Raw genomic sequence first — 25,980 nt, 5'->3', positions numbered from 1 at the left:
TGAAGATTCGGATACAGAGAGTGAGCAGAAAGAACCAGTAATCATGGGTGATCGTATAGTTCCGGCAGATCCAGCTCTTATGGACTTTTCTCGGCCTAAACTTGATGACATTCAGTCAAGCATCCTTCATCCGGCTATTCAGGCTAACACTTTTGAAATCAAGCCGGGCTCAATTCAGATGGTGCAGAATTCTGTTTCTTTCGGAGGTGCTGCTACTGAAGATCCCAACATGCACATTAGGAATTTTGTCGAGATCTGCAGTACTTTCAATATAATGGTATGACTAATGAGGCTATCAAGCTGAGGCTTTTCCCATTCTCTCTAAGGGATAAAGCTAAGGACTGGTTACATTCTGAACCTCCTAGGTCCATCACTACTTGGCAAGATCTTGCGCAAAAGTTCCTGGTAAAGTTCTATCCAATGGCGAAAACTGCGGCTATGAGGAGTGCTCTTACTCAGTTTGCGCAGCAGCCTACAGAATCCATGTGCGAAGCTTGGGAGCGCTACAAGGAGATGTTGAGAAAGTGTCCACATCATGGTATGCCTGATTGGATGGTGATCACTGGTTTCTATAATGGTTTGGGGACCCAATCTCGGCCCATGCTCGATGCAACAGCTGGAGGCGCCTTGTGGGCCAAAAGCTATACTGAGGCTTATAATCTTATTGAAACTATGGCTGCAAATGAGCCTCAAAACCCAACTCAAAGGATGATGCCTGGGAAGGTAGCAGGTATTCTGGAAGTTGATGCAGCTACAGCTATTGCAGCGCAGCTACAGCTATTGCAGCGCAGCTCCAAGCGCTATCTATGAAGGTCGATTTTTTAGCCACCTATGGAGTCAATCAGATAGCTATGGTCTGTGAGCTTTGTGCAGGTTCTCAAGCTACGAATCAGTGTTCTCTTGTTAATAAATCTGTTCAGTATGTGAACAATTATCAGCGACCGCAGCAGCCTGTGCCAGCTACTTATCATCCTATCAACAGAAATCATCCAACTTTCAGCTGGAGTAATAATCAGAATGCTATTCAGCAACCATATCAGCAAGGCGTCAGTAAACAGTTTAATCCACCTGGATTCCAGCAACCACATCATTATGCTCAAAGGCAATCATATCCTCAACAAGGAGGTGCTGCTCCACCTTCTAGTGATGATTTTGAGGAACTTAAGTTGTTGTGCAAAAGTCAGGCTGTTTCTATCAAGACCTTGGAAAATCAAATCGGTCAAATAGCCAATGCAGTGCTCAATCGTCAACCTGGCATACTTCCCAGTGATACTGAAGTGCCAAGTAGAAAGGAAGCTAAAGAGCAAGTCAAGGCTATTACCTTAAGGTCTGGAAAAGTTGCTGATGCTGAAAAAGCAAAAGAAGGAGAAGCTAAAGTTGGTGATGAAGAAGCTAAGCAAAAGGAAAAAGCGGTGGAACCAAGGAAGACAACTGTTGAACACACTCTGCCTGAGGGGTAATACAGGGGAGAAACAGCTCTATCCTCCACCACCTTTCCCTAAGAGATTGCAACAACAAAAGCTGGATAAGCACACTACACCATAAAATGGCTATGGCAACCACACAAATATATTGCCTTATGGGCTATTTATGTTGCAGTAGAATTTATAGCAACAAATATGTAATATTTTGGCGTTGCATCCGGTGGTGATGTAATAGAGGTCCTATTGCAACATTTTAAGGCATTTATAGCAACAACAAAATATTATTGCAATAAACCAAATATAGCAACGAAATATATTTTACAGCAACGCAGTTAAATTATTGCAATAGCTATTTTTGTCATCTAAATAACCACCTTAACGCAACACTAATTGGTGTAATTGTAATGAAATTTAAGGTCAAATTTGACAAATATTACAACAATTTTGTACATTTTTAGATTCAAATGCAACAGTTTTTTTAAAAAAAATTGTAGGATCTTATTGAAAATAGAGCAATCCAGGCATTTTTTATGCCACAAAACCAATTATCAATGTCATTTATAACCATTAACAACCATTCAAAAGCTCAGGTTGTTCCAACATTATTATACAAATAATTCAAAATATAAGTCAATACAAAATGGCAAATAGCTGCACTAAATTAACTAATGAACAAAACTAATAGTAATTTTCTTTTAGCTTCTTGGCTGCCAAATATGATTCTTCTGCCAAACTATTCTATTGTCATGCCAAATTCATCCGTAGATATCATGTGCAGAAAGGTATGCAAGTTGCTTTGTCTCGTAGTTAAACTTAGCATCATCAATTTTATGGCGGGGAATATATCCTACAAACACAAACACAAAAAATGTCTCATTTCTTAACTGAATAATTTAGTAACAATCTAACAGATATTATACATTACCAAAAGCCTGATATTGTATATTACCAAAAGCCTGAGATAAACTATTGAGTCAATACTACTAGATACTATTAGATAAATGAATTGTTTATTCATAACCAATATTAAATTATCAACTTGGAAACATGAGTTCCTATAGCAGAGTATGACAATACTTATTATAATACAAGCAGAAACAAAGACCTGATAATTCGGACTAGTTTAATAACTTATCCGGCTATGAGCAAACCTGAACTTGAATAATTCCATGTACATTTACGTTTGACACAGACCCTTTCATATGTAACATAGTGGTTATAAAGTTTTGTTCTAGCTTGCCAAGAATAAAGGACAATTGGGAATCATCTTCATCATCGTCAAAGGTTGGACTGTAAGGATGCAACAACAACAAACCACACACCACAACAACAAGTTTTGACATTTATATATTTACTATCATTCAGAATAAATAAAAAAGAGGGTACCTCAGCCTTTTTTTTCTTTTCTGCTTCTTCAAAATCTTCTTCTCAGCCTACAAAACCAGCATACAAAACAAATCATTAAGAACATATATCACACAGTACATCAACATACGATTAGCAGAAACTATTATACATCTTTGTACTTCCCTCATGTTTCTTCAGGGAAAAAACTGAACACTAGCAAACATTAACAAATTATTAAAGACATTGTCATAAATGGTTCCAGTTTTACCAATTAAAGACATTATCAAAGTTAGGGGTGTTCACTCACCATCTTTCTCATCATCCCAGTCCTCTCGCTAAAGTTGGAAACAACTGAACACTAGCAAACTTTATGCGGAAGTAGGAAAAAAAGAGTTATCTGCACAGATTAACATGAACTATATAAGTTTACAAATCTGGTATAATAATGACCAATATACTTTTTCTCTAATTTCCCATCCAGGGGCGACAAGAGTATTTTTAGAAATAATGCTTTGTAAAGCAACAAACCACCAGCCAAGAAAGAGCAGGAAGAAAAATTAAAATTAGCAATAATTTGAAAAGGTTAAGAAGACAAAGTACGTAAGTTAACAATCCTAAAAAAAGAATCTACATCCACAGTAAACCTTTCCATGTTCAATGTATGCAATAAAACGAATTTGACCTATAAGAAACAATAGAGACAAGATATTAAAATATGAAAAATATATATAACATATATGAAAGTATTTAAAATTGTTAAGGTTTTTTTTACATAAATATAAGTATATAAAATTTTAAGGTTTTTTTACATAAATATAAGATTATTAGGAAGACAAAGTGCGCAAGTTACAAAAGATTGATTTCTTTTTTCAATAATGATGCTCATCTTAGTACTCAACTTTAGAACAAAAAATATTAATTGAAATTAGCTTCTTAATGCGTCGACACTTAGGTCATCAAACACCAACAAAAAAACCTTATTAGTGAAAAGTCAGGAGTGAAAACTACCTACTAAGTTGTTCTTTAAAATCTACCTACCAATTGAAATTGGCCTCCACTGGAATAAAGATTTCATGTGTCCCTGCTACTCTATAAAGTTACAAAGCCTAAAATCTCAAGAACTCCATTATAAATGTAATTATATTATAAACTAAGTTTCAATTAAATAATCAGTAATCTCATAAAATCCCGAATTATATAGAACCCCAAAATTTAAGAAACTCAGTACAAAGAAAATATAAATGCATACAAAGCTCGTATTATCCCTAATTATATATAATAATAAAAATTTCAAACATAAGAACAAAGTATTGCTCAAACTCACACTATATTAAACACAAATAATTAACATCAAAAATAGAAAAACACTATTTATAAACTGGAAAATAGTAATTTAAGAACAAGAAAAAAGATTTTAACATATACAAATGAACTAATCAAGATTTTTCAATTGTTATTTGAACAAAGAAGAGCATGTATACTCAATTGAAGAACATGAACAATCGATTTGGGGTGAAAGGGAAAAAGGATTAAGGGTCGATGTTTTACCCTTTTCCTGCTCAAATCTTGTTCTTGAATCTTTGAATAATTAGACTCTCTCTTTTTCTTGCATCTGCCGTGTCCTGTATATGGGTGTGGTAGTATATAGGGGTGTGGCAGTCGTGTTTTTTGTTTCTTGTTTTATTATTTGTTATTTTTTATTAGCCCGGCAAAATTGTTCAGTCAAATTATTTGAAAGCCCGCTGACATTTTGGGCCCAAAATTTGGACATACTGCAACGCCTTAAAAAATTTATTGTAATAGAGTGCTAGTTTTTAACTCCCTCTGTTTTTTACACTGCATGTGCAACGCTTTTAAAAGTCCTTGCAATACATGTAATTTATTCTCTCATTTGCAACATTTTTTGATAAGTTATTAAAAATGTGGTTGCCATAGCCAATCTATGGTGTAGTGGCAGTTCGGTAAGTTTCTGGAGGTGTTCAAGAAATTTCACATCAATATACCTTTCGCTGAGGCTCTAGAGAAAATGCCTAGTTATGCGAAATTTATGAAGAGTATTCTTTCAAGGAAGGTGAAACTGGATGACCTTGAGACTGTTGCTCTACCGGAAGAGTGCAGTGCTGTGCTGCAACAAAAATTACCTCCAAAGCTTAAAGATCCAGGTAGCTTCCCCATTCCTTGCACCATCGACAAGTTATCTTTTGACAAATGCCTGTGCGATCTTGGAGCAAGCATCAATCTGATGCCGTTGTCTATCTTCAAAAAGTTAAATTTTCCTGATCCAAAGCCCACCTACATGTCTCTACAATTGGCTGATCGTTCTATTACATACCCACAAGGCATAGTGGAGGATGTGCTAGTAAAGGTGGATAAGCTCTTCTTTCCTACAGACTTTGTTATTCTGGATTTCGAGGAAGATAAGAAGATTCCCATAATCTTGAGGAGACCTTTCTTGGCTATAGGTCGTACCTTGATAGATGTGCAGAAAGGAGAACTTACTATGAGGGTGCAGGATCAGGATGTGACATTCAACGTGTTCAAAGCGATGAAATTCCCTACAGAAGACGATGAGTGCTTAAAGGTGGATTTGATTGATTCTGCGATAACTTCAGAACTTGATCATATGCTAATGTCTGATGCATTAGAGAAAGCCTTAGTGGGGGACTTTGACAGTGATGATGAGGATGGCAATGAGCAACTACAATATCTAAATGCTTCTCCTTGGAGGCGAAAGCTAGACATGCCATTTAAATCTCTTGATACTTCTGACCTCAAGAATGTTGAAGGAAAGCTCAAACCATCTATTGAGGAAGCACCTACTTTGGAGCTTAAACCATTGCCTGAACATTTGAGGTATGCCTTTTTAGGTGATGCATCTACTTTACATGTTATTATTGCATCTGACCTTTCAGGTAGTGAGGAGGACAAGCTCTTCAGGATCTTGAGAGAATTCAAATCGGCTATCGGATGGACTATAGCAGACATAAAGGGGATCAGCCCTTCGTACTGCATACATAAAGATCTGCTAGAGGAAGTGTAACACCCCCAAATCCGGGGTCGGGGATCCGGGTTGTCACGAGTTCCATTTCCCTTAATAACACCCAATCTTAATAAATAATCAACTACTCTGTACTGTGACCCCACAATAAACACACACACCACAAGTTATAGTCTCAGAGATGAATATCCAAAAATAATCACAAGTCATTTTATTCCACAATTATCTGCCAAAACACCTTAAAAGGTTTTCTGAATAAATTTACATTTTCTTTGCCATTATTACAATTCATAAATATACATAAATCTGGTACATCAAAAGTTGAAGCCTAGCCTATTGGTAGCTCCTACCTCAGCTACAGCGATATCAACGCCTATAGGAAACTGCAGAACGTTTCCTATCCGCTCGCGAATTGGGAGCTTGGTCCTGTTCATCTTGTCTATCTGATGTTGTGTGATGAAAGAAGAAAGCAAGGGTGAGCAGCAAGCCCACCAAAGTAATATGTATAATGATTAATAATATATGAGCCTTCTCATAGTACTCATGAAAGTCTTGGTCAAAAGAAATGAACCAAGTTGATATCTTAATGCGATGAAGTCGCAAAATATTCAGTATATATATATACATATATACTTTTCAAAATATTGGAAGTCCTCTTCCATGCATAATACACACAGAGTTCCAGTGTATAACTGTATAAAAATATCGTTGCAAGGTGATCTCATATATCTAACCTTGTCTCAACATTTTTCTGAAAATCTTTGTCATGCATAAGATAATCATTTACTAGATATAAGTTTAAAAGATAAAGTTACAAGATACTCCAATATACTTACATCTTTTCCAAATACTACTTGAACTACCACCATTCAAGTTATAATTAGTTCAAAAGTTCATCACATAGATGAGACTACAAGATAATACTTGAATAGATTCAATCTTTGAAATATTATTGAATGAAATGAAGTTACGAGATACTTCATTAAGTCCCGATATATATATACACCTATATATATCTCTCATACATTTCCTGAAAACCTCTGTCATGTAAAGTATGAAGAGAGTTGCAATATCCAATGAATTTGGAAAGAAAAGAAATTTTGGCATAAACCTGATATCTTGCTGATCAGGCAAAGATACCAATAAGTAACCTTTTCTACTAGTAGACGGATGAATCCCCCACCGGTCATCACCCTGGCCACATAAGGACCTTGTGCTGGACCGCCACCCGGCCTCTTACGCGTTGATGGACTGCCACCCAGCCACTTACACTTTGATAGACCGTACCCCGGCCTGTCGCTTATGCCGACTCAATTAGATGGGCTTACTTCCCGAACGTTGGGTAAGTAATTAATTCATTTGTTTTCTCAAAACAGCAACCACGTTGCGAATGTAAAATGCACCACAGAGCTGGATCCCCCAGGTTTTGAGCGAGTATTTAAATCCCCTTTGAAAGGAAGATCTTAAATATAAAAAAATGAGTTTTGGGGTCCACTCTAACTTTAAAAATTATTTTGAAGACTCGAAAACATTTTTAAGAATGTTTGGAGTACTGCTGATTTATTAAAATAAATCAGTCCCGATATATTAGAAAATATCTGAATATTATTATTTAAATAATATTCTCATAAAGATAATCCTTATAAAAATAATCGAAGTAGAAGTTTTAAAACTTATACTTGAAATGGATATTAGATAACCAAAGATATACTTATATGAAAGTACTATCTTTATTTGAATAATCGAAAATAAGTTTGATTATCGACACCTTATTCTTTAATAAAATAAAGAATATATTTCAATAATAAGCGGAGTCATAATACCTCGAATGAATATTATAAATAATATTCATTAAATAAAATAAAGGAGTCATACATCCTCAAATGAATATTCAAATAATATTCAATTAATAAAATAAAAGGAGTCATAAGCCCTCGAATGAATATTCGAAATAATATTCCATAAATAATATAAAGTTATCGAATAACCCTTATTCGATTAATAGTTGTGAAAACTATAACCATATATATATAAATATATATATATATATAAAATCTACTCGGGATCCTCGACTCCCGGTTTTAGAAAATGTTTTCACCTTTGGGTCCCTATACTAAGGGTATATGCAAATTACCGCTATTCTCTAGCATAGGTATTATCAACTGAACCAACAGATATATATGGCAAGAATACGAAACAGGCATGCATATGTACCATATCACATGCTATAATATATCGCAAGAATTTGCTAATAACAAATATGCATTTATCGCAAGATCATGCATATACACATATACATCACAACAACAGTTATAACGGGTAGAAAACTGGCCTGAGCGACTGGGGGTTACGAATGGCTCGGGACGAGTCTGGTAACCTATAAGCAACAAGTAAGTTGGAATTAAACCAAAGTCACTTGTAAATCTATACATTAACCAACTTAGACTCTAACGCTCGCTTTGCGCTTACTGATTCTCTTAAGTCACTCGAGTACCCTCGGCTCCACCATTTTTAATAATTTAACCATTACGAGTTTTAAGGCGATTCCTTCGCGGGTGTCTTATCAACTGCCTATTACACCTTACATAAATGTTTCATACTTCAATTAGTCCTTTAAAGTCTTTAACCTATGTTTCAAAGTAAGGCGAGGGGTAAATGTTCGTTCGCGAAACGCCGTTACTTAAAACGGTCGTTTCTCCTAAACCGTGCATCGGAATCGAACGAACTACATATCAAAACGAAGCTCGTAACATGAACTATCTAAGAATGGCAATGGTCATAATCTAGCAGGGAGTCCTCGGGTCCAAATGTTATGAACAAAAGCAGTCTAAAGTAAATCGGACATTACGACGGCTATGTTTACGCGATTTCCCAAATTTAAACCATTCCAAAACCATCACAATTCAACCCCAATTCACAACCCAATCAAACCTCCATCCAAAATACATTACAACAGCCCCAACCCAACTCATTATAATCCATTTACTTACTCATAAAACTTGAATTTAAACTATACTTAAGTTCTTTTAACCAAAACAACAAGATTCACCATTCCATTTCACTACCACTCCAACCCAAACTCTAAACCACAAGCATTAAGCTACTATATCATCATAACAATAAAAATCATCTTATTATACAAAGGAATCTAGGGTTTGGTGATGATATACCTTCCTTGAAGTGGTGGGAGTAGCTAGGAAGCCTTAGGAAGCCTTGAGGAGTCTTAGGAAAGCTTGGATCTTAAAGGAAAAACAAGAAAATCAAGTTAAAATTCTTGAAGTCACTATTCATTGTCTTCTTCATTGATTTCTTGAAGAAGATTGAGAAAGAATTGAAGGCTTAAACTCATAATATAGCCATAAATATGCATAAGGAACACTAGGGAATTATCTTACCAATTTAGGAGGCTTGGATCTTGGATTTTGAAAATCCTTTCCTTTGAAATTGTAAAAAGCCGAGAGCAAGCTTTTGTTGAAGAGAAATAGATTTCTTTTGTTTTGATGAAATGATTTGTTTGGCTTGGTGGATGTAATTTTGTTTTTGTTTTGGTTAATTACCTTTTTAGCCTTAACTTTGTGTGGTTCTACTTCAACCACATCTCCTTCCTTCCCATGTCATGCTTATGTCATGCTATGATGTCATCTTCCCCTCCTTGTCCTCTTCTCATTGGTTGGGTGACATTATCCTCTCTAATCCCTTTGATTAACTTCCTAATTGTTTTCCTAATGACCGCTGATCTGTTATACGGTTCGCTTAACTTTCGTTTTCGTTTATCGTTTGAGGGATCATACCCGGGATCTTATTACTTAGGTTCCCTTTAACTTTCTCAATATATTATATTCCTTTTATGATCCTCTCTTATAATCCTTTAATTTAAATCCTTTTTATCCTGTTACCTTATACTCAATTCTTTCCGTATCTAGTGGATTTCCGGAAAAATCAAAGTGTTCGGAATTGGATTCTGACGATCTTTACATACACTTATATACCATATAGAGTACTAATAAAATCTCAGAATATCCATACCAGAACCCCTACATAGTGTGGCATGAAAAGTTTTCTCATTCAGCATAATCTGCAAAATCACTATTCATAAGGGTTTCAAAAATTTCCAAAAATTGGGGTTATTACAGGAAGGTAGTAAGCCAACTGTTGAGCAACAACGATGACTTAATCCTATCATGAAAGAAGTGGTGAAGAAAGAAATTCTAAAGTGGATGGATGCAGGAATCATATATCCCATTTCTGACAGTTCTTGGGTGAGCCCCGTGCAATGTGTACCTAAGAAAGGAGGTATTATTGTGGTAGCAAATGAGAAGAACGAGCTCATCCCCACTCGAACATTCACATGATGGAGGGTATGCATGTACTATAGAAAGTTGAACAAGGCCACGAGGAAGGATCACTTCCCTCTTCCATTTATTGATCAGATGTTTGACAGGTTGGCCGGTCATGAGTATTATTGTCTTCTGGATGGCTATTCGGGATATAATCAGATTTGTATTACACCAGAGGATCAAGAAAATACTACCTTCACTTGTCCATTTGGCACGTTTACTTTTCGCAGAGTTTCATTTGGTTTATGTGGCGCACCTGCCACTTTTCAGAGATGTATGATGGCTATATTCTCTGATATGATTGGAAATAATGTCGAGGTGTTCATGGACGACTTCCCCGTCTTTGGACATTCCTATGATAAATGTTTGAAGAATCTTCGTGCGGTGCTCAAAAGGTGTGTGGAAACTAATTTGGTGCTAAATTGGGAAAAATGTCACTTTATGGTGCGTGAAGGCATTATTCTTGGGCATAAGGTCTCTAACAAGGGTCTTGAGGTGGATAAAGCCAATGTGGGCGTCATTGAGAATCTTCCGCCACCTATTTTTGTGAAAGGAATCCGTAGTTTTCTTGGTCATACGGGTTTTTATCGGTGTTTCATCAAGAACTTCTCGAAGATATCAAAGCCATTGTGCAACTTGCTCGAGAAGGATGTGCCTTTCAAATTCGATGATGAATGCTTGACGGCATTCGAGACTCTCAAGAAGAGTTTGATAACTGCACCAGCTATTATGGCACCTGATTGGACAGAGCCTTTTGAGATGATGTGTGATGCGATTGATTATGCGGTGGGCGCAGTTCTTGGGCAGCGCAAGAATAATCTCTTTCATGTGGTCTACTATGCTAGTAAGACATTAAATGGAGCTCAAATGAACTACACCACTACTGAGAAGGAGCTCTTGGCTATAGTCTTTGGTTTCAAAAAATTTCGATCTTATTTGCTTGGGACAAAGGTGACAGTGTTCACTGATCATGCGGCCATTCGCTAGTTGTTTTCCAAGAAGGATTCGAAGCCTAGACTTATTCGTTGGGTGCTCTTGCTACAGGAATTTGAGTTAGAGATCAAGGATCGAAAAGGTACTAAGAATCAAGTAGCTGACCATCTCTCTAGATTGGAGAATCCCGATTCTACTTCACATGATAAGACATTGATCAACGAATCTTTTCTGGATGAGCAGTTGTTCACAGTTCAGGAGGAAGAGCCATGGTTTGCAGATATTGTGAACTATCTTGTCAGTAATATAATGCCTCCTAATATGAGTACAGCTCAAAAGAAGAAGTTTTTGCATGAGCTAAAGTGGTATATGTGGGATGAACCGTATTTATTTAGACAAGGAGCTAACCAGATCATCAGGAGATGTATCCCATTCTGTGAGACGGAGGGGATATTACGAGACTGCCACTCCACAGTTTATGGTGGACATTATAGTGGTGAGAAGACGGCAGCTCGTATTCTGCTAGCAGGTTTTTTCTGGCCTACTTTGTCTAAGGATGCTAATCAGTTCGTTTTAAGGTGTGATCGTTGCCAAAGAGTGGGGAATCTTACGAGGAAGGATGAGATGCCGTTAAATGTGATGCTTGAAGTCGAGGACTTTGATGTTTGGGGAATCGATTTCATGGGACCATTTGTCTCGTCCTGCAATAATCAGTACATCTTGCTGGCAGTCGATTATGTCTCAAAATGGGTAGAAGTCAAGGCTCTACCGACGAATGATGCAAAGGTAGTGTTGAATTTTCTTCATAAGCAGTTTTTCATAAGATTTGGAACACCACGAGTAATCATAAGTGACGAGGGGTCGCATTTCTGCAACCGTAAGTTCATTTCTATGATGCAGCGCTATAATGTGAATCATCGTGTTGCTACTGCCTATCATCCGCAGACGAATGGTCAAGCGGAAGTGTCTAATAGAGAGATCAAGCACATTCTAGAGAAAGTTGTTTGTCCGTCAAGGATGGATTGGTCTTTAAAGCTCGATGAAGCTGTTTGGGCTTACAGAACAGCATACAAGACTCCACTTGGGATGTCCCCGTTTCAACTTGATTATGGTAAGTGATGTCATTTACCTACGGAGCTTGAGCATAAGGCCTATTGGGTGTTGAAGAAGTTGAACCTTGATCTAGATGCAGTTGGAAAGAAGCGAATGCTTCAGTTAAATGAACTTGATGAATTTCGACTCCAAGCGTACGAGAACAACAAAATATACAAGGAAAAAGTGAAAAGGTGGTACGACAGGAAGCTATATCCTAAGTCATTCATGCCGGGGCAGCAAGTTCTCTTATTCAACTCTCGTCTCCGACTTTTTCCGGGAAAGTTGAAATCAAGGTGGTCTGGACCTTTTATTGTCAAAACTGTGTTTCCACATGGAGCGGTGGAGATTTTTGAGAATGATCCGAGCCAAGCATTCAAGGTTAATGGTCAGCGTTTGAAGCATTACTATGGGGACACGGAAAACCGGGAAGTGGTTAGTGCCGTTTTATTGTCAACTTGAGCGAAGTACCCTACGTCAAGCTAATGACGAAAAAGAAGCGCTTCTTGGGAGGTAACCCATGATTTGTGACTATAGGAACCCTTAGAAGTTAGTAACCTATCCAAAACCACAAAAAAATCTGAAAAAACAGGCCAAGAATTTTTTTTCCAGAAGGTCCCTGAGCGCCCGCTCAGCTTTGCTGAGCGACCGCTTAGCAAGTTGGGCGCCCGCTCAGCTTTGCTGAGCGACCTCTCAAGGCCCGGCTGCCTGAATTTTTTTAGCCTAATAAAAAACAAAAAAAAATCAGAAAATACAAAAATACAAACACAAACCCACTACCCACGAATCCTTTTCCCATAAACCCACATTTTTAACCCTCAACCCCACTCCTAATCAAATTTTAACCCTAATCTTTACCCTATATATATACATACAACTATTTCATATACTCCCCCATTCACTTTCAACCTTAAACTCTCTCCCATATTCAAAAACACAATTCTTAAGCACTTTTTTTTCTCAGTTTCAATGGCACCCAAGAGATCCAGGAATATTGATAGCAGCATCACTGTTCCTACTGCTGATTCTTCGAGGGGTACTGCTGCGAGGCCTCGTTTGTTTGATAGGGCTGCTGAGGAGGAGTATACTAGGCTTCTGGGTAAGCCGATTTTGAAGGAGAGGGGATTCTTACCATCGGGGAGGGATGGTGAGTTGTTGCCATTGATTGCTAAAAAGGATAGGATTTCTTTCTGTGAGTCGCCGGAGGCAGTTCCGATGAGCGTGGTTCGCGAGTTTTATGTGAACGCAAAGGCTGAAAAGAATGGGTTTTTTATTGTGCGTGGGCTAACGGTGGATTATCATCCTGAGGCGATTCGCCGTGTGATTGGGCAGCGACAGCGGAAGCCTACAGAGGAGAATTGGAATGAGAAGAATGCTGAAGATTTTGACTTGGATTTGATTTGTGCTACTCTCTGTAGGCCGGGCACGGTTTGGACGTTCAAGACTTGGACTAATGTGTATCGTCATTTTACGGCGATTGCGATGAATAGGTATGCCCGTGCATGGAATGCCTTTATTTGTGCTAATATTCTGCCTACTTTACATGCACATGAGATTACAGTTGAGCGAGCACAGTTGTTATGGGGTATTTTGAATGAGGAGTACTATATGGACCTTGGTGAGTTCATCTACCAAGGAATTCTGAAGTTTTTAAGGGGAGCAAAGCACATGAACATCCCTTATGCATCTACTGTTACAAAGCTTTGCCGAGTAGTGGGAGTTCAGTGGCCTTCTCACGAATAGTTACAGCTGCCGGCCGCTCCTATTGATTCCGGGACTCTGAATGCGATGCAGGAGTGGACTGATGGAGAGCCCGAGGAGCATGGGCTGGGTTATCATCTTCCAGGAGGACGTCCAGCAGCTGGTGCTACCATGGCGAGACCAGGGCGTGATGAGGCAGGCTCTTCTAGAGCTCAGGAGGGTGTTGGGATGGCTGATGCCCAGTATAGGAGGTTGTCGAGGAGGATGGATGCTATGTACGAGACGCAGAGCAGGTTTGCTCAGGAGCTCACCCTTGCACTTGGGACTGCTTTTAGAGGCCTTGGAGCTGAGATCCAGTGGCCCGTTTTTGGTGAGGACTCTGCGTATCCGCCTCCTGATACTCCACCGTCTGAGGGTGATGATGATGATTTCTCCGAGTAGGTATACCCTGTGTTCCTTTCTACTACCTTCGCTAGGGACAGTGAAGATTTTAAGTTTAGGGGTGGTAGTTAAGGAATATTTTGTGTGTGTGTCATATAGTTGCATATTCATGATAGTTTAATTCATATAACTGCATATTTTTTCCATATAGTTTTTTTTTATTTTTTAGCTTTATTTATCATGCCATTTAGCTCATGCATTTACCATGATCCCTTTTGCGTTGCTTTACCAATTGATTTATGATGTTGATGCGAGTGTAGTGATAGCGTTAGAGTGATGTTGAGTCATGTAGGTTGACGTGCATGCTAGAAACACTTGTAATTTCACTAAGTCTTAGAGAATGCTTAAGGACTAGATTGTTGTCATGGTTTGATAGTTTTTGAGGTTAATCTATTGATTATGCTTAGAATTTATAATAGGTTCTTAGTGATATAAGGCATGAAAAGAAAAATTGGAGTAAAAATTGGAATTCATTGCTAAGTGTGGCTAGGCGTCAAATGGCTAGTAGCCAGCTTGTATTTTTATGCGAGTAGTCTAGGGTTGAGCAAGATGGAGCAAAACGCACTTGCTCAGAAATATAGAGAAAAAAAGAGAAAAAAAAGAAAAGAAAAAAGAAAAAAAATAAAGAGTTAATGCATAATTGATCACGAATGGGCTCTTTGGTATTCAAGTTATTAAGTTCTTAGGGGACTTTGTGCCTAGTGACCTAAGGCTTTTATAGTCTGGGATCCGCTAACCTAACGCTCGCTAAATGGATGCCATTGCATAAGTCTTTTGTGGACCTCACTCATTGCACGGTCAAATAAGCATTTGTTGTTGTTGAATAAAAAGCATGATTCCGTTATAAGCTCCAGTAATCTTGAAGTGTTATAAGTCATTTTGTGCCTAGAAATTTATTCTTCTTATAATCATGTGATTGCCTTTAGGATAGTCGAGTTATGATAATTGATCTAGTTGCGAAGCATATCTGTTAAGCATTTGCACACACCACGTTTCTGGATGTATGTTAGTTTGCATGATTTGATTGATCTTTATTCGCCTAATTGCATTTGTTGAGATGTCGTAAGTTGGTTGGTTTGGTCATAGTGAGGGGGATCGCTGCATTTCATATAGATTGCATTCATACATGTTTTTGTTTTGTTTTTCAGTGTGTGATGCTTGAGGACAAGCATCGATTTAAGTTTGAGGGTGTGATAAGTGGCATTTTATACCACTTAGAACGTCTTATAATGGATTGAATTGATGTCTTGAAATCAAGTATTTTATTTATTTGATGCGTTTTTCTAGTGTTTGTGCATTTCAGGGTATTACTTGCATTTGTGGGGAGATTTCATCAAGAATAAGACTTAGTATGTGTTTGGCATTGCAAGTGGGAAGTTAGGAGCATAATGTAGCAAAGAACGGGAGAAAAAACAGAGTATTTTCCAGAAAGGGTCTGAGCGCCCGCTCAGCTCTGCAGAGCGACCGCTTAGGAAGCTGGGCGCCCGCTCAAGATTGCTGAGCGGCTGCTCTGGGACGTAAATTAAAATAATTATTTTTAGACTCCTAATTCTGTTGAGCTTCCGACTTCTGAGATAGCTGGGTTTTATGGGACTCCTATATAAGTAGTTTTTAGAGACGTTTCATGTGTGTTGAATCGTAGTATCAATCGAGGAGCAAGGAGATAAGGAATAAGACCATTTTAGCACATCGCAACGAAAATGAAGCATATTTTCTTGTGATTCTTTTATTCGTTGTAACAGTGGATGCTAGTTTTCTTTAATTTGAACCTATTTACTCTTGTGACGTACTCTGCTTTAATATAATTAGTTTATTTAATTATTCTCGCGTGTTATTATCATGTTTTCATATGAACCCATGGTGACGATGAGTTCAATCATGGGCTAATCATGATCATGGGGTCGTAACGGATTTACTATGGAATTCTTTAGGTAGTTGTTTAATACCTTAGTGTGTGATGATTGTATGATATCTAGTATTGGTTGTGCTTATTCGTCTTATGTGCGTCGCGAACATATAAGATAGGGTGTTAATCTCTTGTGAAGCGACAGTGGATCTTGAGGTTTAGAACTTGCCATGCTAGCATAGGTTCATGTATGTGTATGCATGATTAGTTGGTAACTTTAACCGTTTTACTTGCCCTGTGTAATCATAAGGAATAACTTGTGCTTAAATCGTTATGTTGTCAAATTCTGTAGACATATAGGGTCTCAACATAATTGATGCCTATTCAACTTCTATCTTAATTGTGGATGTTTGGTAGAATGGTATTAGTACAACGAAAGTTGGCTTTTATCAGTTTCGTGTTGTTCAATTAGTATCATCACCGTTACATGCTACGGGTAATAACAATAACTATTGAAGGAAGTAGTAATGAAGTTATGATCTCATGTGTGTTTAATATTGTTAATTCAAGTATCAATTAAGTGTTTAATTCTCGTAGTTAATTGTAGTTAATAATTAGTTAATCAAAATTAAGTGTTATTATCTTGAAATTAAGAAGTAATTATACATTGGTGAGTGAGTGTTAATTGAACATAATTAGTCTGAGTCTCTGTGGGAACGAACTAGAAAGTATTATATATTACTTGCGAACGCGTATACTTGCGTGTATTATTAGCGCGTGTTTTCCGCCCTAACAAACGGCACTAACCACCTCGCGGCTTGTCGTGTCACTATAGTAATGCTTCAACCTCTGACCATTTACCTTGAATGCTTGGCCCAGATAATTCTCAAAAATTTCCACCGCTCCATGTGGAAACACAGTTTTGATTATGAAAGGCCCTGACCACCTTGACTTCAACTTTCTAGGAAAAAGACGGAGACGGGAGTTGAACAAAAGAACTTGTTGCCCCGACACAAATGATCTGAGCACCAGACCCCGATCATACCACCTCTTGACTTTCTCCTTGTACATTTTGTTGTTCTCATAAGCTTGAAGTCGAAACTCGTCGAGTTCATTAAATTGAAGCATCCTCTTCTTACCAGCCGCATCCAAGTCAAGATTCAGTTTCTTCAAAGCCCAATATGCCTTATGCTCGAGCTCCACAGGCAAATGACACCCCTTACCATAAACCAACTGAAACGACGACATTCCCAATGGAGTCTTGTATGCTGGTCTATACGCCCAAACAGCTTCATCAAGCTTCAAAGACCAATCTTTCCTCGATGGACACACAACTTTCTCTAAAATGCGCTTGATCTCTCTGTTAGACACCTCAGCTTGATCATTTATCTGAGGATGATAAGCCGTGGTAATGCGATAATTCACATTATACCTTTTCATCATAGCAGTGAACTTGCGATTGCAAAAATGTGACCCCTCATCACTGATGATGACTCTTGGAGTTCCAAACCTTGTGAATATCTGCTTGTGAAGAAAATTAAGCACCACTTTCACATCGTTCGTTGGCAACACCTAACTTCAACCCATTTTGACACATAATCAACCGCCAATAAGATATACTAATTGTTACAAGATGAGATAAATGGCCCCATGAAGTCAATTCCCCAAATTTCGAATACCTCAACTTCGAGAAGCACATTAAGAGGCATCTCATCCCTCTTAGACATATTACCCACACGTTGACATTGATCACATTTCAAAACAAACTGGTGAGCATCTTTAAACAAGGTTGGCTAAAAGAAATATGCTTGAAGAATACGAGATGTTGTCTTTTCTCCACCATAATGTCCTCCATAAGCCGTTGAGTGGCAATCTCGCAAGATCCCCCCGTTTCGCTGTAAGGAATACATCTCCTGATGATTTGGTCAGCTCCTTGTTGAAAAAGAAATGGCTCATCCCACATATACCACTTCACTTCATGTAGAAACTTCTTCCTTTGAGCATAAAATAAGTCAGGAGGCATGATGTTACTCACAAGGTAGTTCACAATGTCTACAAACCACGATTCTTCTTCTTGCACTCCAAACAGCTGCTCGTCGGGAAAAGACTCATTTATCAATGTCTTGTCCAATGAAGTAGCATTAGCGTTCTCTAAATGCAAGAGATGATCAGCAACTTGATTTTCAGTTCCCTTTATGGCCTTGATCTCTAGTTCAAATTCTTGAAGCAAAAGAACCCATCTAATCAATCTAGGGTTCAAGTCCTTCTTTGAGACGAGATAATGAATTGCAGCGTGATCAGTGAAAACTGTCATCTTAGTCCCAAGTAGATAAGATCGTAATTTCTCAAAACCATAGACAATAGCCGAAAGTTATTTCTCCGTAGTAGTGTAATTCAGTTGAGCACCATTTAGGGTCTTACTAGCGTAGTAGACCATATGAAATATGTTGTTCTTCCTTTGCCCTAGAACTGCTCCAACTGCATAGTCACTTGCATCGTACATCATCTCAAAAGGTTCATTCCAATCAGGTGTAGTTATGACCAGTTCCATGTTTAAACTCTTCTTCAATGTTTCAAAAGCTGCAAGGCACTCGTCATCAAACTTGAAAGGGACATCTTTTTCTAGTAAACTGCACAAAGGCTTTGAAATCTTAGAGAAGTCTTTGATGAAACGCCTACGGAAACCCGCATGACTAAGAAAAATGTGAATTCCCTTAACAAAAATAGGTGAAGGAAGATTCTCAATGACCCCCACCTTGGCTTTGTCCACCTCAAGACCCTTACTAGAAACCTTGTGCCCGAGAATAATGCTCTGTCGTACCATAAAGTGACATTTCTCCCAATTGAGAACCCAATTGGTCTCAACACACCTTTTGAGAACGTGTATAAGATTTTGCAAGCATTCATCAAAAGAATCGCCAAATACAGAGAAGTCGTCCATGAACACCTCCATATTCTGGCCATTCATATCAGAAAAGATGGCCATTATACATCTTTGAAAATGTGGCTGGTGCACCACACAGACCAAAAGAAACCCGTCTGAAGGAGAAAGTACCAAATGGACACGTGAAGGTAGTCTTTTCCTGATCTTCTAGAGTGATATAATTCTGATTGTAACCCGGATAACCATCCAGAAGATAGTAGTACTCATGACCGGCCAATCTGTCAAGCATCTGATCAATGAAGGGAAAAGGGAAGTGATCCTTCCTAGTGGCCTTGTTCAGCTTCCTGTAGTCCATGCAAACTCTCCACCCCGTGACTGTTCTTGTAGGAATGAGCTCATTCTTCTCATTTGCTACCACAGTAATTCCACCTTTCTTTGGTACACATTAAATCGGGCTTACCCATAAACTGTCAGAAATAGGATAGATGATCCTTGCATCTAGCCACTTAAGAATTTCCGTATTCACTACTTCCTTCATGATTGGATTAAGTCTTCTTTGTTGCTCGACCGTAGGCTTGCTACCTTCCTCTAGCAGAATTTTATGCATGCAATAAGAAGGGCTGATTCCCTTGATATCTGCTATAGTCCAGCCAATTGCCGATTTGAACTCTCTCAGAATCCTCAGAAGCTTTTCCTCATCACTACCTGAAAGGTCAAATGCAATAATAACAGGAAAGGTAGATGCATCACCTAAAAACGCATACCTCAAATGCTCAAGTAAGGCTTAAGCTCAAGAGTGGGAACTTCCTCAATAGATGGCTTGAGGCATTTAGGAGCTTTATTTAATTCCTCCATTCCAAGAGATTCAAAAGGCATATCAATCTTCCTATTCCAGGGAGAAGCATTCAAATATTATAATTATTCTTCACCTTCGTCATCTTCACTATCTGAAATTCCCAATAAGGCTTTTTCTAAGGCATCAGACCTTAGCAATTGATCAAGTTCTGAAGTAACCACATAATCTACCAACTCCACCTTTAAGCACTCCTCATTTTCCATAGGAAATTTCATAGCATTGAACATATTAAAAGTTACATCCTGATCCAACACGCGCATTGTGAGCTCACCCTTCTGCACATCTATTAAGGTTCGGCCAGTTGCCAAGAAAGGTCTTCCCAAGATTATAGGAATTTTCTTATCCTCCTCGAAATCAAGAATTATGAAATCAGCAGAGAAGATGAGTTTATCAACCCTGACCAAGATATCCTCCACAATACCTCACGGATATGTAATAGAACGGTCGGCCAACTACAAGGTCATATAAGTCGGTTTTGGATCAGGTAAGTCCAACTGCTTGAAGATTGACAAGGGCATCAGATTGATGCTAGCTCCCAAGTCATATAGGAATCTATCAAAAGACACTTTTCCAATGGTACATGAAATAGTGAAACTTCCTGGATCTTAAAGCTTTGGAGGTAACTTCTGTTGCAGCACAACACTGCATTCCTCCGTGAGAGCGACAGTCTCTAAATCATCTAGCTTCACTTTCTGAGAGAGAAAACCTTTCATATACTTTGTATAACTAGGCATCTGCTCAAGAGCCTCAGCGAAAGGTATGTTGATATGAAGTTTCTTGAACACCTCCAGGAACTTCTCAAATTACTTGTCCATCTTTTTCTTCTGCAGCCGCTTAAGAAAAGGTGGTGGAGGATATATCTATTTCTCCCCTGTATTACCCTCAGGAGGAGTGTGCTCAACAATAGTCTTCCTTGGTTCCACTTCTACTTCCTGCTGCTCTACTTCTTTCTCAGCCCCGAATTCTTTAGTCAATGCTTGAGTTTGTTCATGATTCGCAACCCTTCCCGACCTCAAAGTGTTTGCCTTTACCTGCTATTTAGCTTCCCTCTTTCCTGGCACTTCAGTGTCACTAGGTAGTGTACCAGGCTGACAATTTAGCAAGGCATTGGCAATTTGTCCAATTTGATTTTCCAAGGTCTTGATGGAAACATCTTGACTTTTGCACATAAGCTTCAACTCCTCTAATTTAGATTTTTCATTAGCTTGTTGCAGCTGGAGTTGTTGTCTTGGTGCATATTGCGGTTGCTGAAAACCAGAGGGGTTATACTGCTTAGATGGATATTGCTGATAAGGCTGTTGAACCACATTCTGAGTGTTGCTCCAACTGAAATTAGGATGATTGCGGTTGTTGGGATGATAAGTGGCTGGCACAGGTTGCTGCGAACGCTGAAAGTTGTTCATGAACTGAGCTGATTCACTAAAAATTGTGCACTGATTAGTCTCATGGGCACCAGCACAAAGCTCACAGACACTAGAAATTTGATTAACTCCATAATTAGCCAAAGTGTCCGCCTTTATCGTCAAAGCCTTAAGTTGGGCAGCTATAGTAGTTGCTGCATCCAACTCCAGAATTTCCGCTACCTTTCCCTGAGCCAGTCTCTGAGAAGTATTCTGGTACTCATTAGTAGCCATATGTTTAATAAGTTCATAAGCTTCATCGTAGCTCTTAGCCCACAAGGCTCCTCCTGATGCTGCATCAAGCATGGGTCTAGAATTAGCACCCAATCCACTGTAAAAATAGTTAATAATCATCCAATCAGGCATGCCATGGTTTGGGCACTTCCTTAGCATCTCCTTATATCGATCTCAAGCCTTACACAGAGATTCTCCTATTTGCTGAGCAAACTGAGTAAGAGCATTCCTGATTGCAGCAGTCTTCGCCATAGGGAAGAATTTAGTGAGAAACTTTTGAGCAAAATTTTCCCAAGTGGTGATAGACCCTGCTGGTAAGGAATATAACCAGCACTTAGCTTTGTCCCTCAGAGAGAACGGGAAGAGTCGCAACTTGATAGCATCTTCAGTCACATCATTGAACTTGAAAGTGTCACAGATCTCGATGAAATCCCTGATGTGCATGTTGGGGTCTTCAGTAGGAGAACCCCCAAACTGAACTGAGTTATGTATCATCTGAATCGTGCTTGACTTGATCTCAAAGGTGTTAGCCCTGATGGCTGGCCTGATGATGCTTGACTGAATGTCATTGATCTTAGGCTGAGAATAGTCCATTAAAGCCTTAGGATTTTCTGCTTGATCACCCATCTCTACTAAAACTGGTTCTTCGATTTTCTCTTCTTCTTCTTCTACCTTCTTTTCTTCTTCAAAACCTTCCTTTCGAACCACCACAACTTCTTCCTCGACTTTATCCAGTATTCTCTTACGAGTACGCGAACGCGTATGCATACACCCTCGCTAGAGTACCTGAAATAATGCAAGGAAACGAATAAGTAATAATGTCTGAGTCAATAAACTTTAACGACCACTGATGGAAAGCACATAAACTATAAATTAACACTGCAGTTCCCGCCAACAGTGCCAAAAACTTGTTAGTCGCTAAACACGCGCTAATCATACATGCAAGTATAAGAGTTCGCAAGTAGTATAGAATCTTTTCTAGTCCGTTCCCACAGAGACTGGCTTTGGTTAACTAATTAATTCACACACTTAAGCAACAATGTATGGTTATTATTCAATGCTAAGATGATAACAAATTGAGGTTGTTTATAACTATGAATTAAACTAACAATTATAACTAAGAGAATAAGATTGATTGAATTAATATATATAAAAAACATGGGATTCTAACTTCATTAAATACTTCATTCAATAGACTTATTGTTCTTAACCTTATCATGCAGTGGTGATGACACTAATCAGATAACACGAAACTGATAAATGCCAACTTTCGTTGTACGAATACCATACTACCAGACATCCAAAAAAGAGATAGAAGCTGAATAGATACCAATTATATTGAGACCCTATATGTCTATATAATTTGACAATATAACGGTTTAAGCACAAGTTATCTATATTGGTTACATTGGGCAAGTAAAATGGTTAAAATTACCTACGAATCATGCATAACAATACATGAACCTATGCTAGCATGGAAAATTCTAAACCCTTAAATTCAGTTTCGCTTCATTAAGAATTAAAACCCTATCTTATAAGTTCGTGACGCTCGTAAGACGAATAAGCACAACCAATACTAGGTTATCATACAATCACCACATACTAAGGTATCGAAACAAATTAAGTAAAGAAATCCATAAATAAATTCGCTAGAACCCCACGATAACGATTAGCCCATAATCGGAATCATCATCAACGCGGGTTCCGATGAAAACATGGTATAATAAACATAGTCTTTATAACCCATAAACAAAACCAAGTACGCAATAAGAGTAAGGTTCACAAATAAGAAAACTAGCATCCAAGTTACAACTTCAAACAAAGATTCACAAGTAAAAAGAAGATCTTCTTCGTCTTCATTGAATCGTGCTAACACGGTTTTTTTACAGCTCTCCTTGATATGTCTCTGGCATAATATCTAATTAAAAATGACTTAAAGTTATTTATATAGCAGCCCTGATCAGCAGAGAAGTCCAAAAATCAGTCTTCTACTCAAAACAGGATTCTTGAAACCCGACCTGACGCAGGCGCGCGCTTGATCAGCGCGGGCGCGTTGGCTCTCTGTAGTTCAGGCGCGGCCGCACACTTGATCAGCCCGGGCGCGCTGAGCTTCTGCCAAAACTTTGACTTCTTTATTTTCTTGCAGATTTGAGTCGGTCTTCGCGAGCTTTATTCCTTAGACACCAACCTAACACCATATTACTATCAAATCAATGGTAACTCACCTGATTCTCAGATTAATTCCTGAAATACAAAAACATTAGAAAATACATTAAAACACCAATAACTTGAGTACAAATACACCAATTCAAAGCTTTACAGAGCGTAATAAATTGTCATAAATGCCACTTAACAATGATGAGTCCGATTATGGGCTAATCGTTATCGCGGGGTTCTAACGGATTTATTTATGGATTTCTTTAATTAATTTGTTTCGATGCCCTAGTGTGTGGTGATTGTATGATAACAATATTGGTTGTGCTTATTCGTTTTAAGAGCGTTGCGAACTTATAACATAGTGTGTTAATCTTTAATGAAGCAAAAGTGAATTTAAGGGTTTAGAACTTGCCATGCTAGCATAGGTTCATGTATTTGTTATGCATGATTCATGGGTAATTTTAACCATCTTACTTGCCCTATGTAATCACGATAGATAACTTGTTCATTAAACCGTTATATTGTCAAATTTTATAGGCATATAGGGTCTCAATATAATTGGTGTCTATTCAGCTTCTATCTCTTTTGTGGATGTCTGGTAGTATGGTATTCGTACAACGAAAGCTGGCATTTAACTGTTTCATGTTATCTGATTAGTGTCATCACCATTACATGCTAAGGATAAGAACGAAAAAGCTATTGACTGAAATATTTAATGAAGTTAGAATCTCATGTTTGTGTCATATAGTATTCAACTCTCTTCAATCTCTTAGTTAATATTCTTAAGTATAATCTCTTAGTTAATTGTAGTTATAAACAACCTCAATTTGTTATTCATCTTAGCATTGGATAATAACCATATAACGACTCGTATACTTTTATATTTAATTAAAGTGTAATTAGGAATTATTAAATGAATAATATATGTCTATAGCTTCTGTCAGCTACGTGTTGTTTATTTTTATCTATGTGTGTGAATTATGGTGTCCAGGATGATTCGTGTAATTAATTATGGACTTGCATTAAATTGTTTTCCACTTTTAAAAGTGGATTTAATACAAGTTTATTTGTGTAAATATGTGGATTGTTTCTAAAATTGTTTTTATGACTTTATAATTTTAATATTTAATTTTGGGATTTTATAAAATTTAGAAATTAATATTTCATCAATTATTTAAGCGTGTATGATTTTCTGATTTCATTTATTTATAAAATATGTATTTAATTTCCGAATTCGTCAAAAATTATGAAACTCATATCTATATAAGTTTCGAATATTCTGAGAATTTTAAAATTATTTTGGTAATTTTTGGGATTAATTTTACCCGCACGTTGTTTCGTTTTATTGATAAAAGCGGGTATAAACTGTATTTCGAAAATTGTTTTAAAATTTAAAAAATCACGTTTATGTGTAATCCGGGATATTTATGACATTTTAAAATTATTTTGTAATTTTTGGAATTTGTTTTATTCGCACCTCGGTCCGGTAATTTTGAATTTCGGGGCAAATCGGGTCCTTAAATTTTCGTATTTAACACAAAAGCAACGTGTCAATCTCTGAGTACTTGCATTGACACGTGTTGTATGCAGAGGAAAGGAATAATAATATTAATAATAAAATAAACAAAAGGAGGGTCTCCCCCTTTTTCCCCTTGTTATCCCTGTGTATCTCATCTCTCGGCTATTCTTTTTAATAGTTTGTTTCTTCTTTTTCTCTCGTTGCCGGTCATCGCTGTGTTCACCCTTTTCCGGTTAGTCTCCGGTGAGTTACCCCGTTTGGTGGTAGCTTTGGTATATTTATATATATATATACATACATAATCTATGTATGTCTATGTTATCTGTGGTTTGGTTGTCGCCTCTGGATTTCCGAGAGGTGTGGCGGCTTTCGTAGCAGCGCGTAGGCACGTGTGTTCTGTTGGCTGTAATTTGTGACGTTGTTCTGTGTTTCGGCCGGTGGTCAGTCGCTGTTCCTTTATTTTCCGGTTGCCGCCGATTTCGGCCGGCGTTTCCGGTTGCCGCCGATTTCGGCCGGCGAGGCGACGGGGATGCGTGTATTTTATTGCGTGTGGGTTTGCTGTTGTCCTGTGTTGCTGTTGGATTAATTTTTTAAATTTAATCTGATTCCTTTTTCTTATTCCAGGAAATTGTTGATTAAAATTATGATACTAATGATAATTTGTGCAGAAAATGATTTTTAAGAATCGGTGAAATTTCGTGTGGAAACCCGGAATTATTCGGGCACCGACGAATTTTACCGCCGTCCGCGATGAATTTCGACGAGCGGACGGTGGACGATGATGATGTATATCTGAGTCCTAACATTTTCC

General features: G+C 38.0%; 1 long non-coding RNA gene and 2 other non-coding genes across 3 annotated transcripts; 1 reads left to right on the top strand and 2 right to left on the bottom strand.

Annotated features, from left to right (window-relative positions):
• Positions 1–435: 435 nt before the first annotated feature.
• Positions 436–542, bottom strand: LOC141722523 (small nucleolar RNA R71). The gene has a single exon (XR_012575539.1). It is a non-coding gene; the product is annotated as a small nucleolar RNA R71 (small nucleolar RNA).
• A 1,422-nt stretch (positions 543–1,964) lies between these two features.
• LOC141717148 (uncharacterized) lies at positions 1,965–4,721 on the bottom strand. Its single transcript, XR_012573541.1, has 4 exons — positions 4,320–4,721; positions 3,079–3,168; positions 2,811–2,857; positions 1,965–2,271 (listed from the first exon to the last, which is right to left on the bottom strand). It is a non-coding gene; the product is annotated as an uncharacterized LOC141717148 (long non-coding RNA).
• Positions 4,722–21,623: 16,902 nt separating this feature from the next.
• Positions 21,624–21,730, top strand: LOC141722169 (small nucleolar RNA R71). Its single transcript, XR_012575195.1, has one exon. It is a non-coding gene; the product is annotated as a small nucleolar RNA R71 (small nucleolar RNA).
• Positions 21,731–25,980: the final 4,250 nt, after the last annotated feature.

Source organism: Apium graveolens, chromosome 4 (assembly GCF_009905375.1).
Source record: "Apium graveolens cultivar Ventura chromosome 4, ASM990537v1, whole genome shotgun sequence".
NCBI lineage: Eukaryota > Viridiplantae > Streptophyta > Magnoliopsida > Apiales > Apiaceae > Apium > Apium graveolens.
This window is presented reverse-complemented; position numbering and strand designations above follow the sequence as displayed.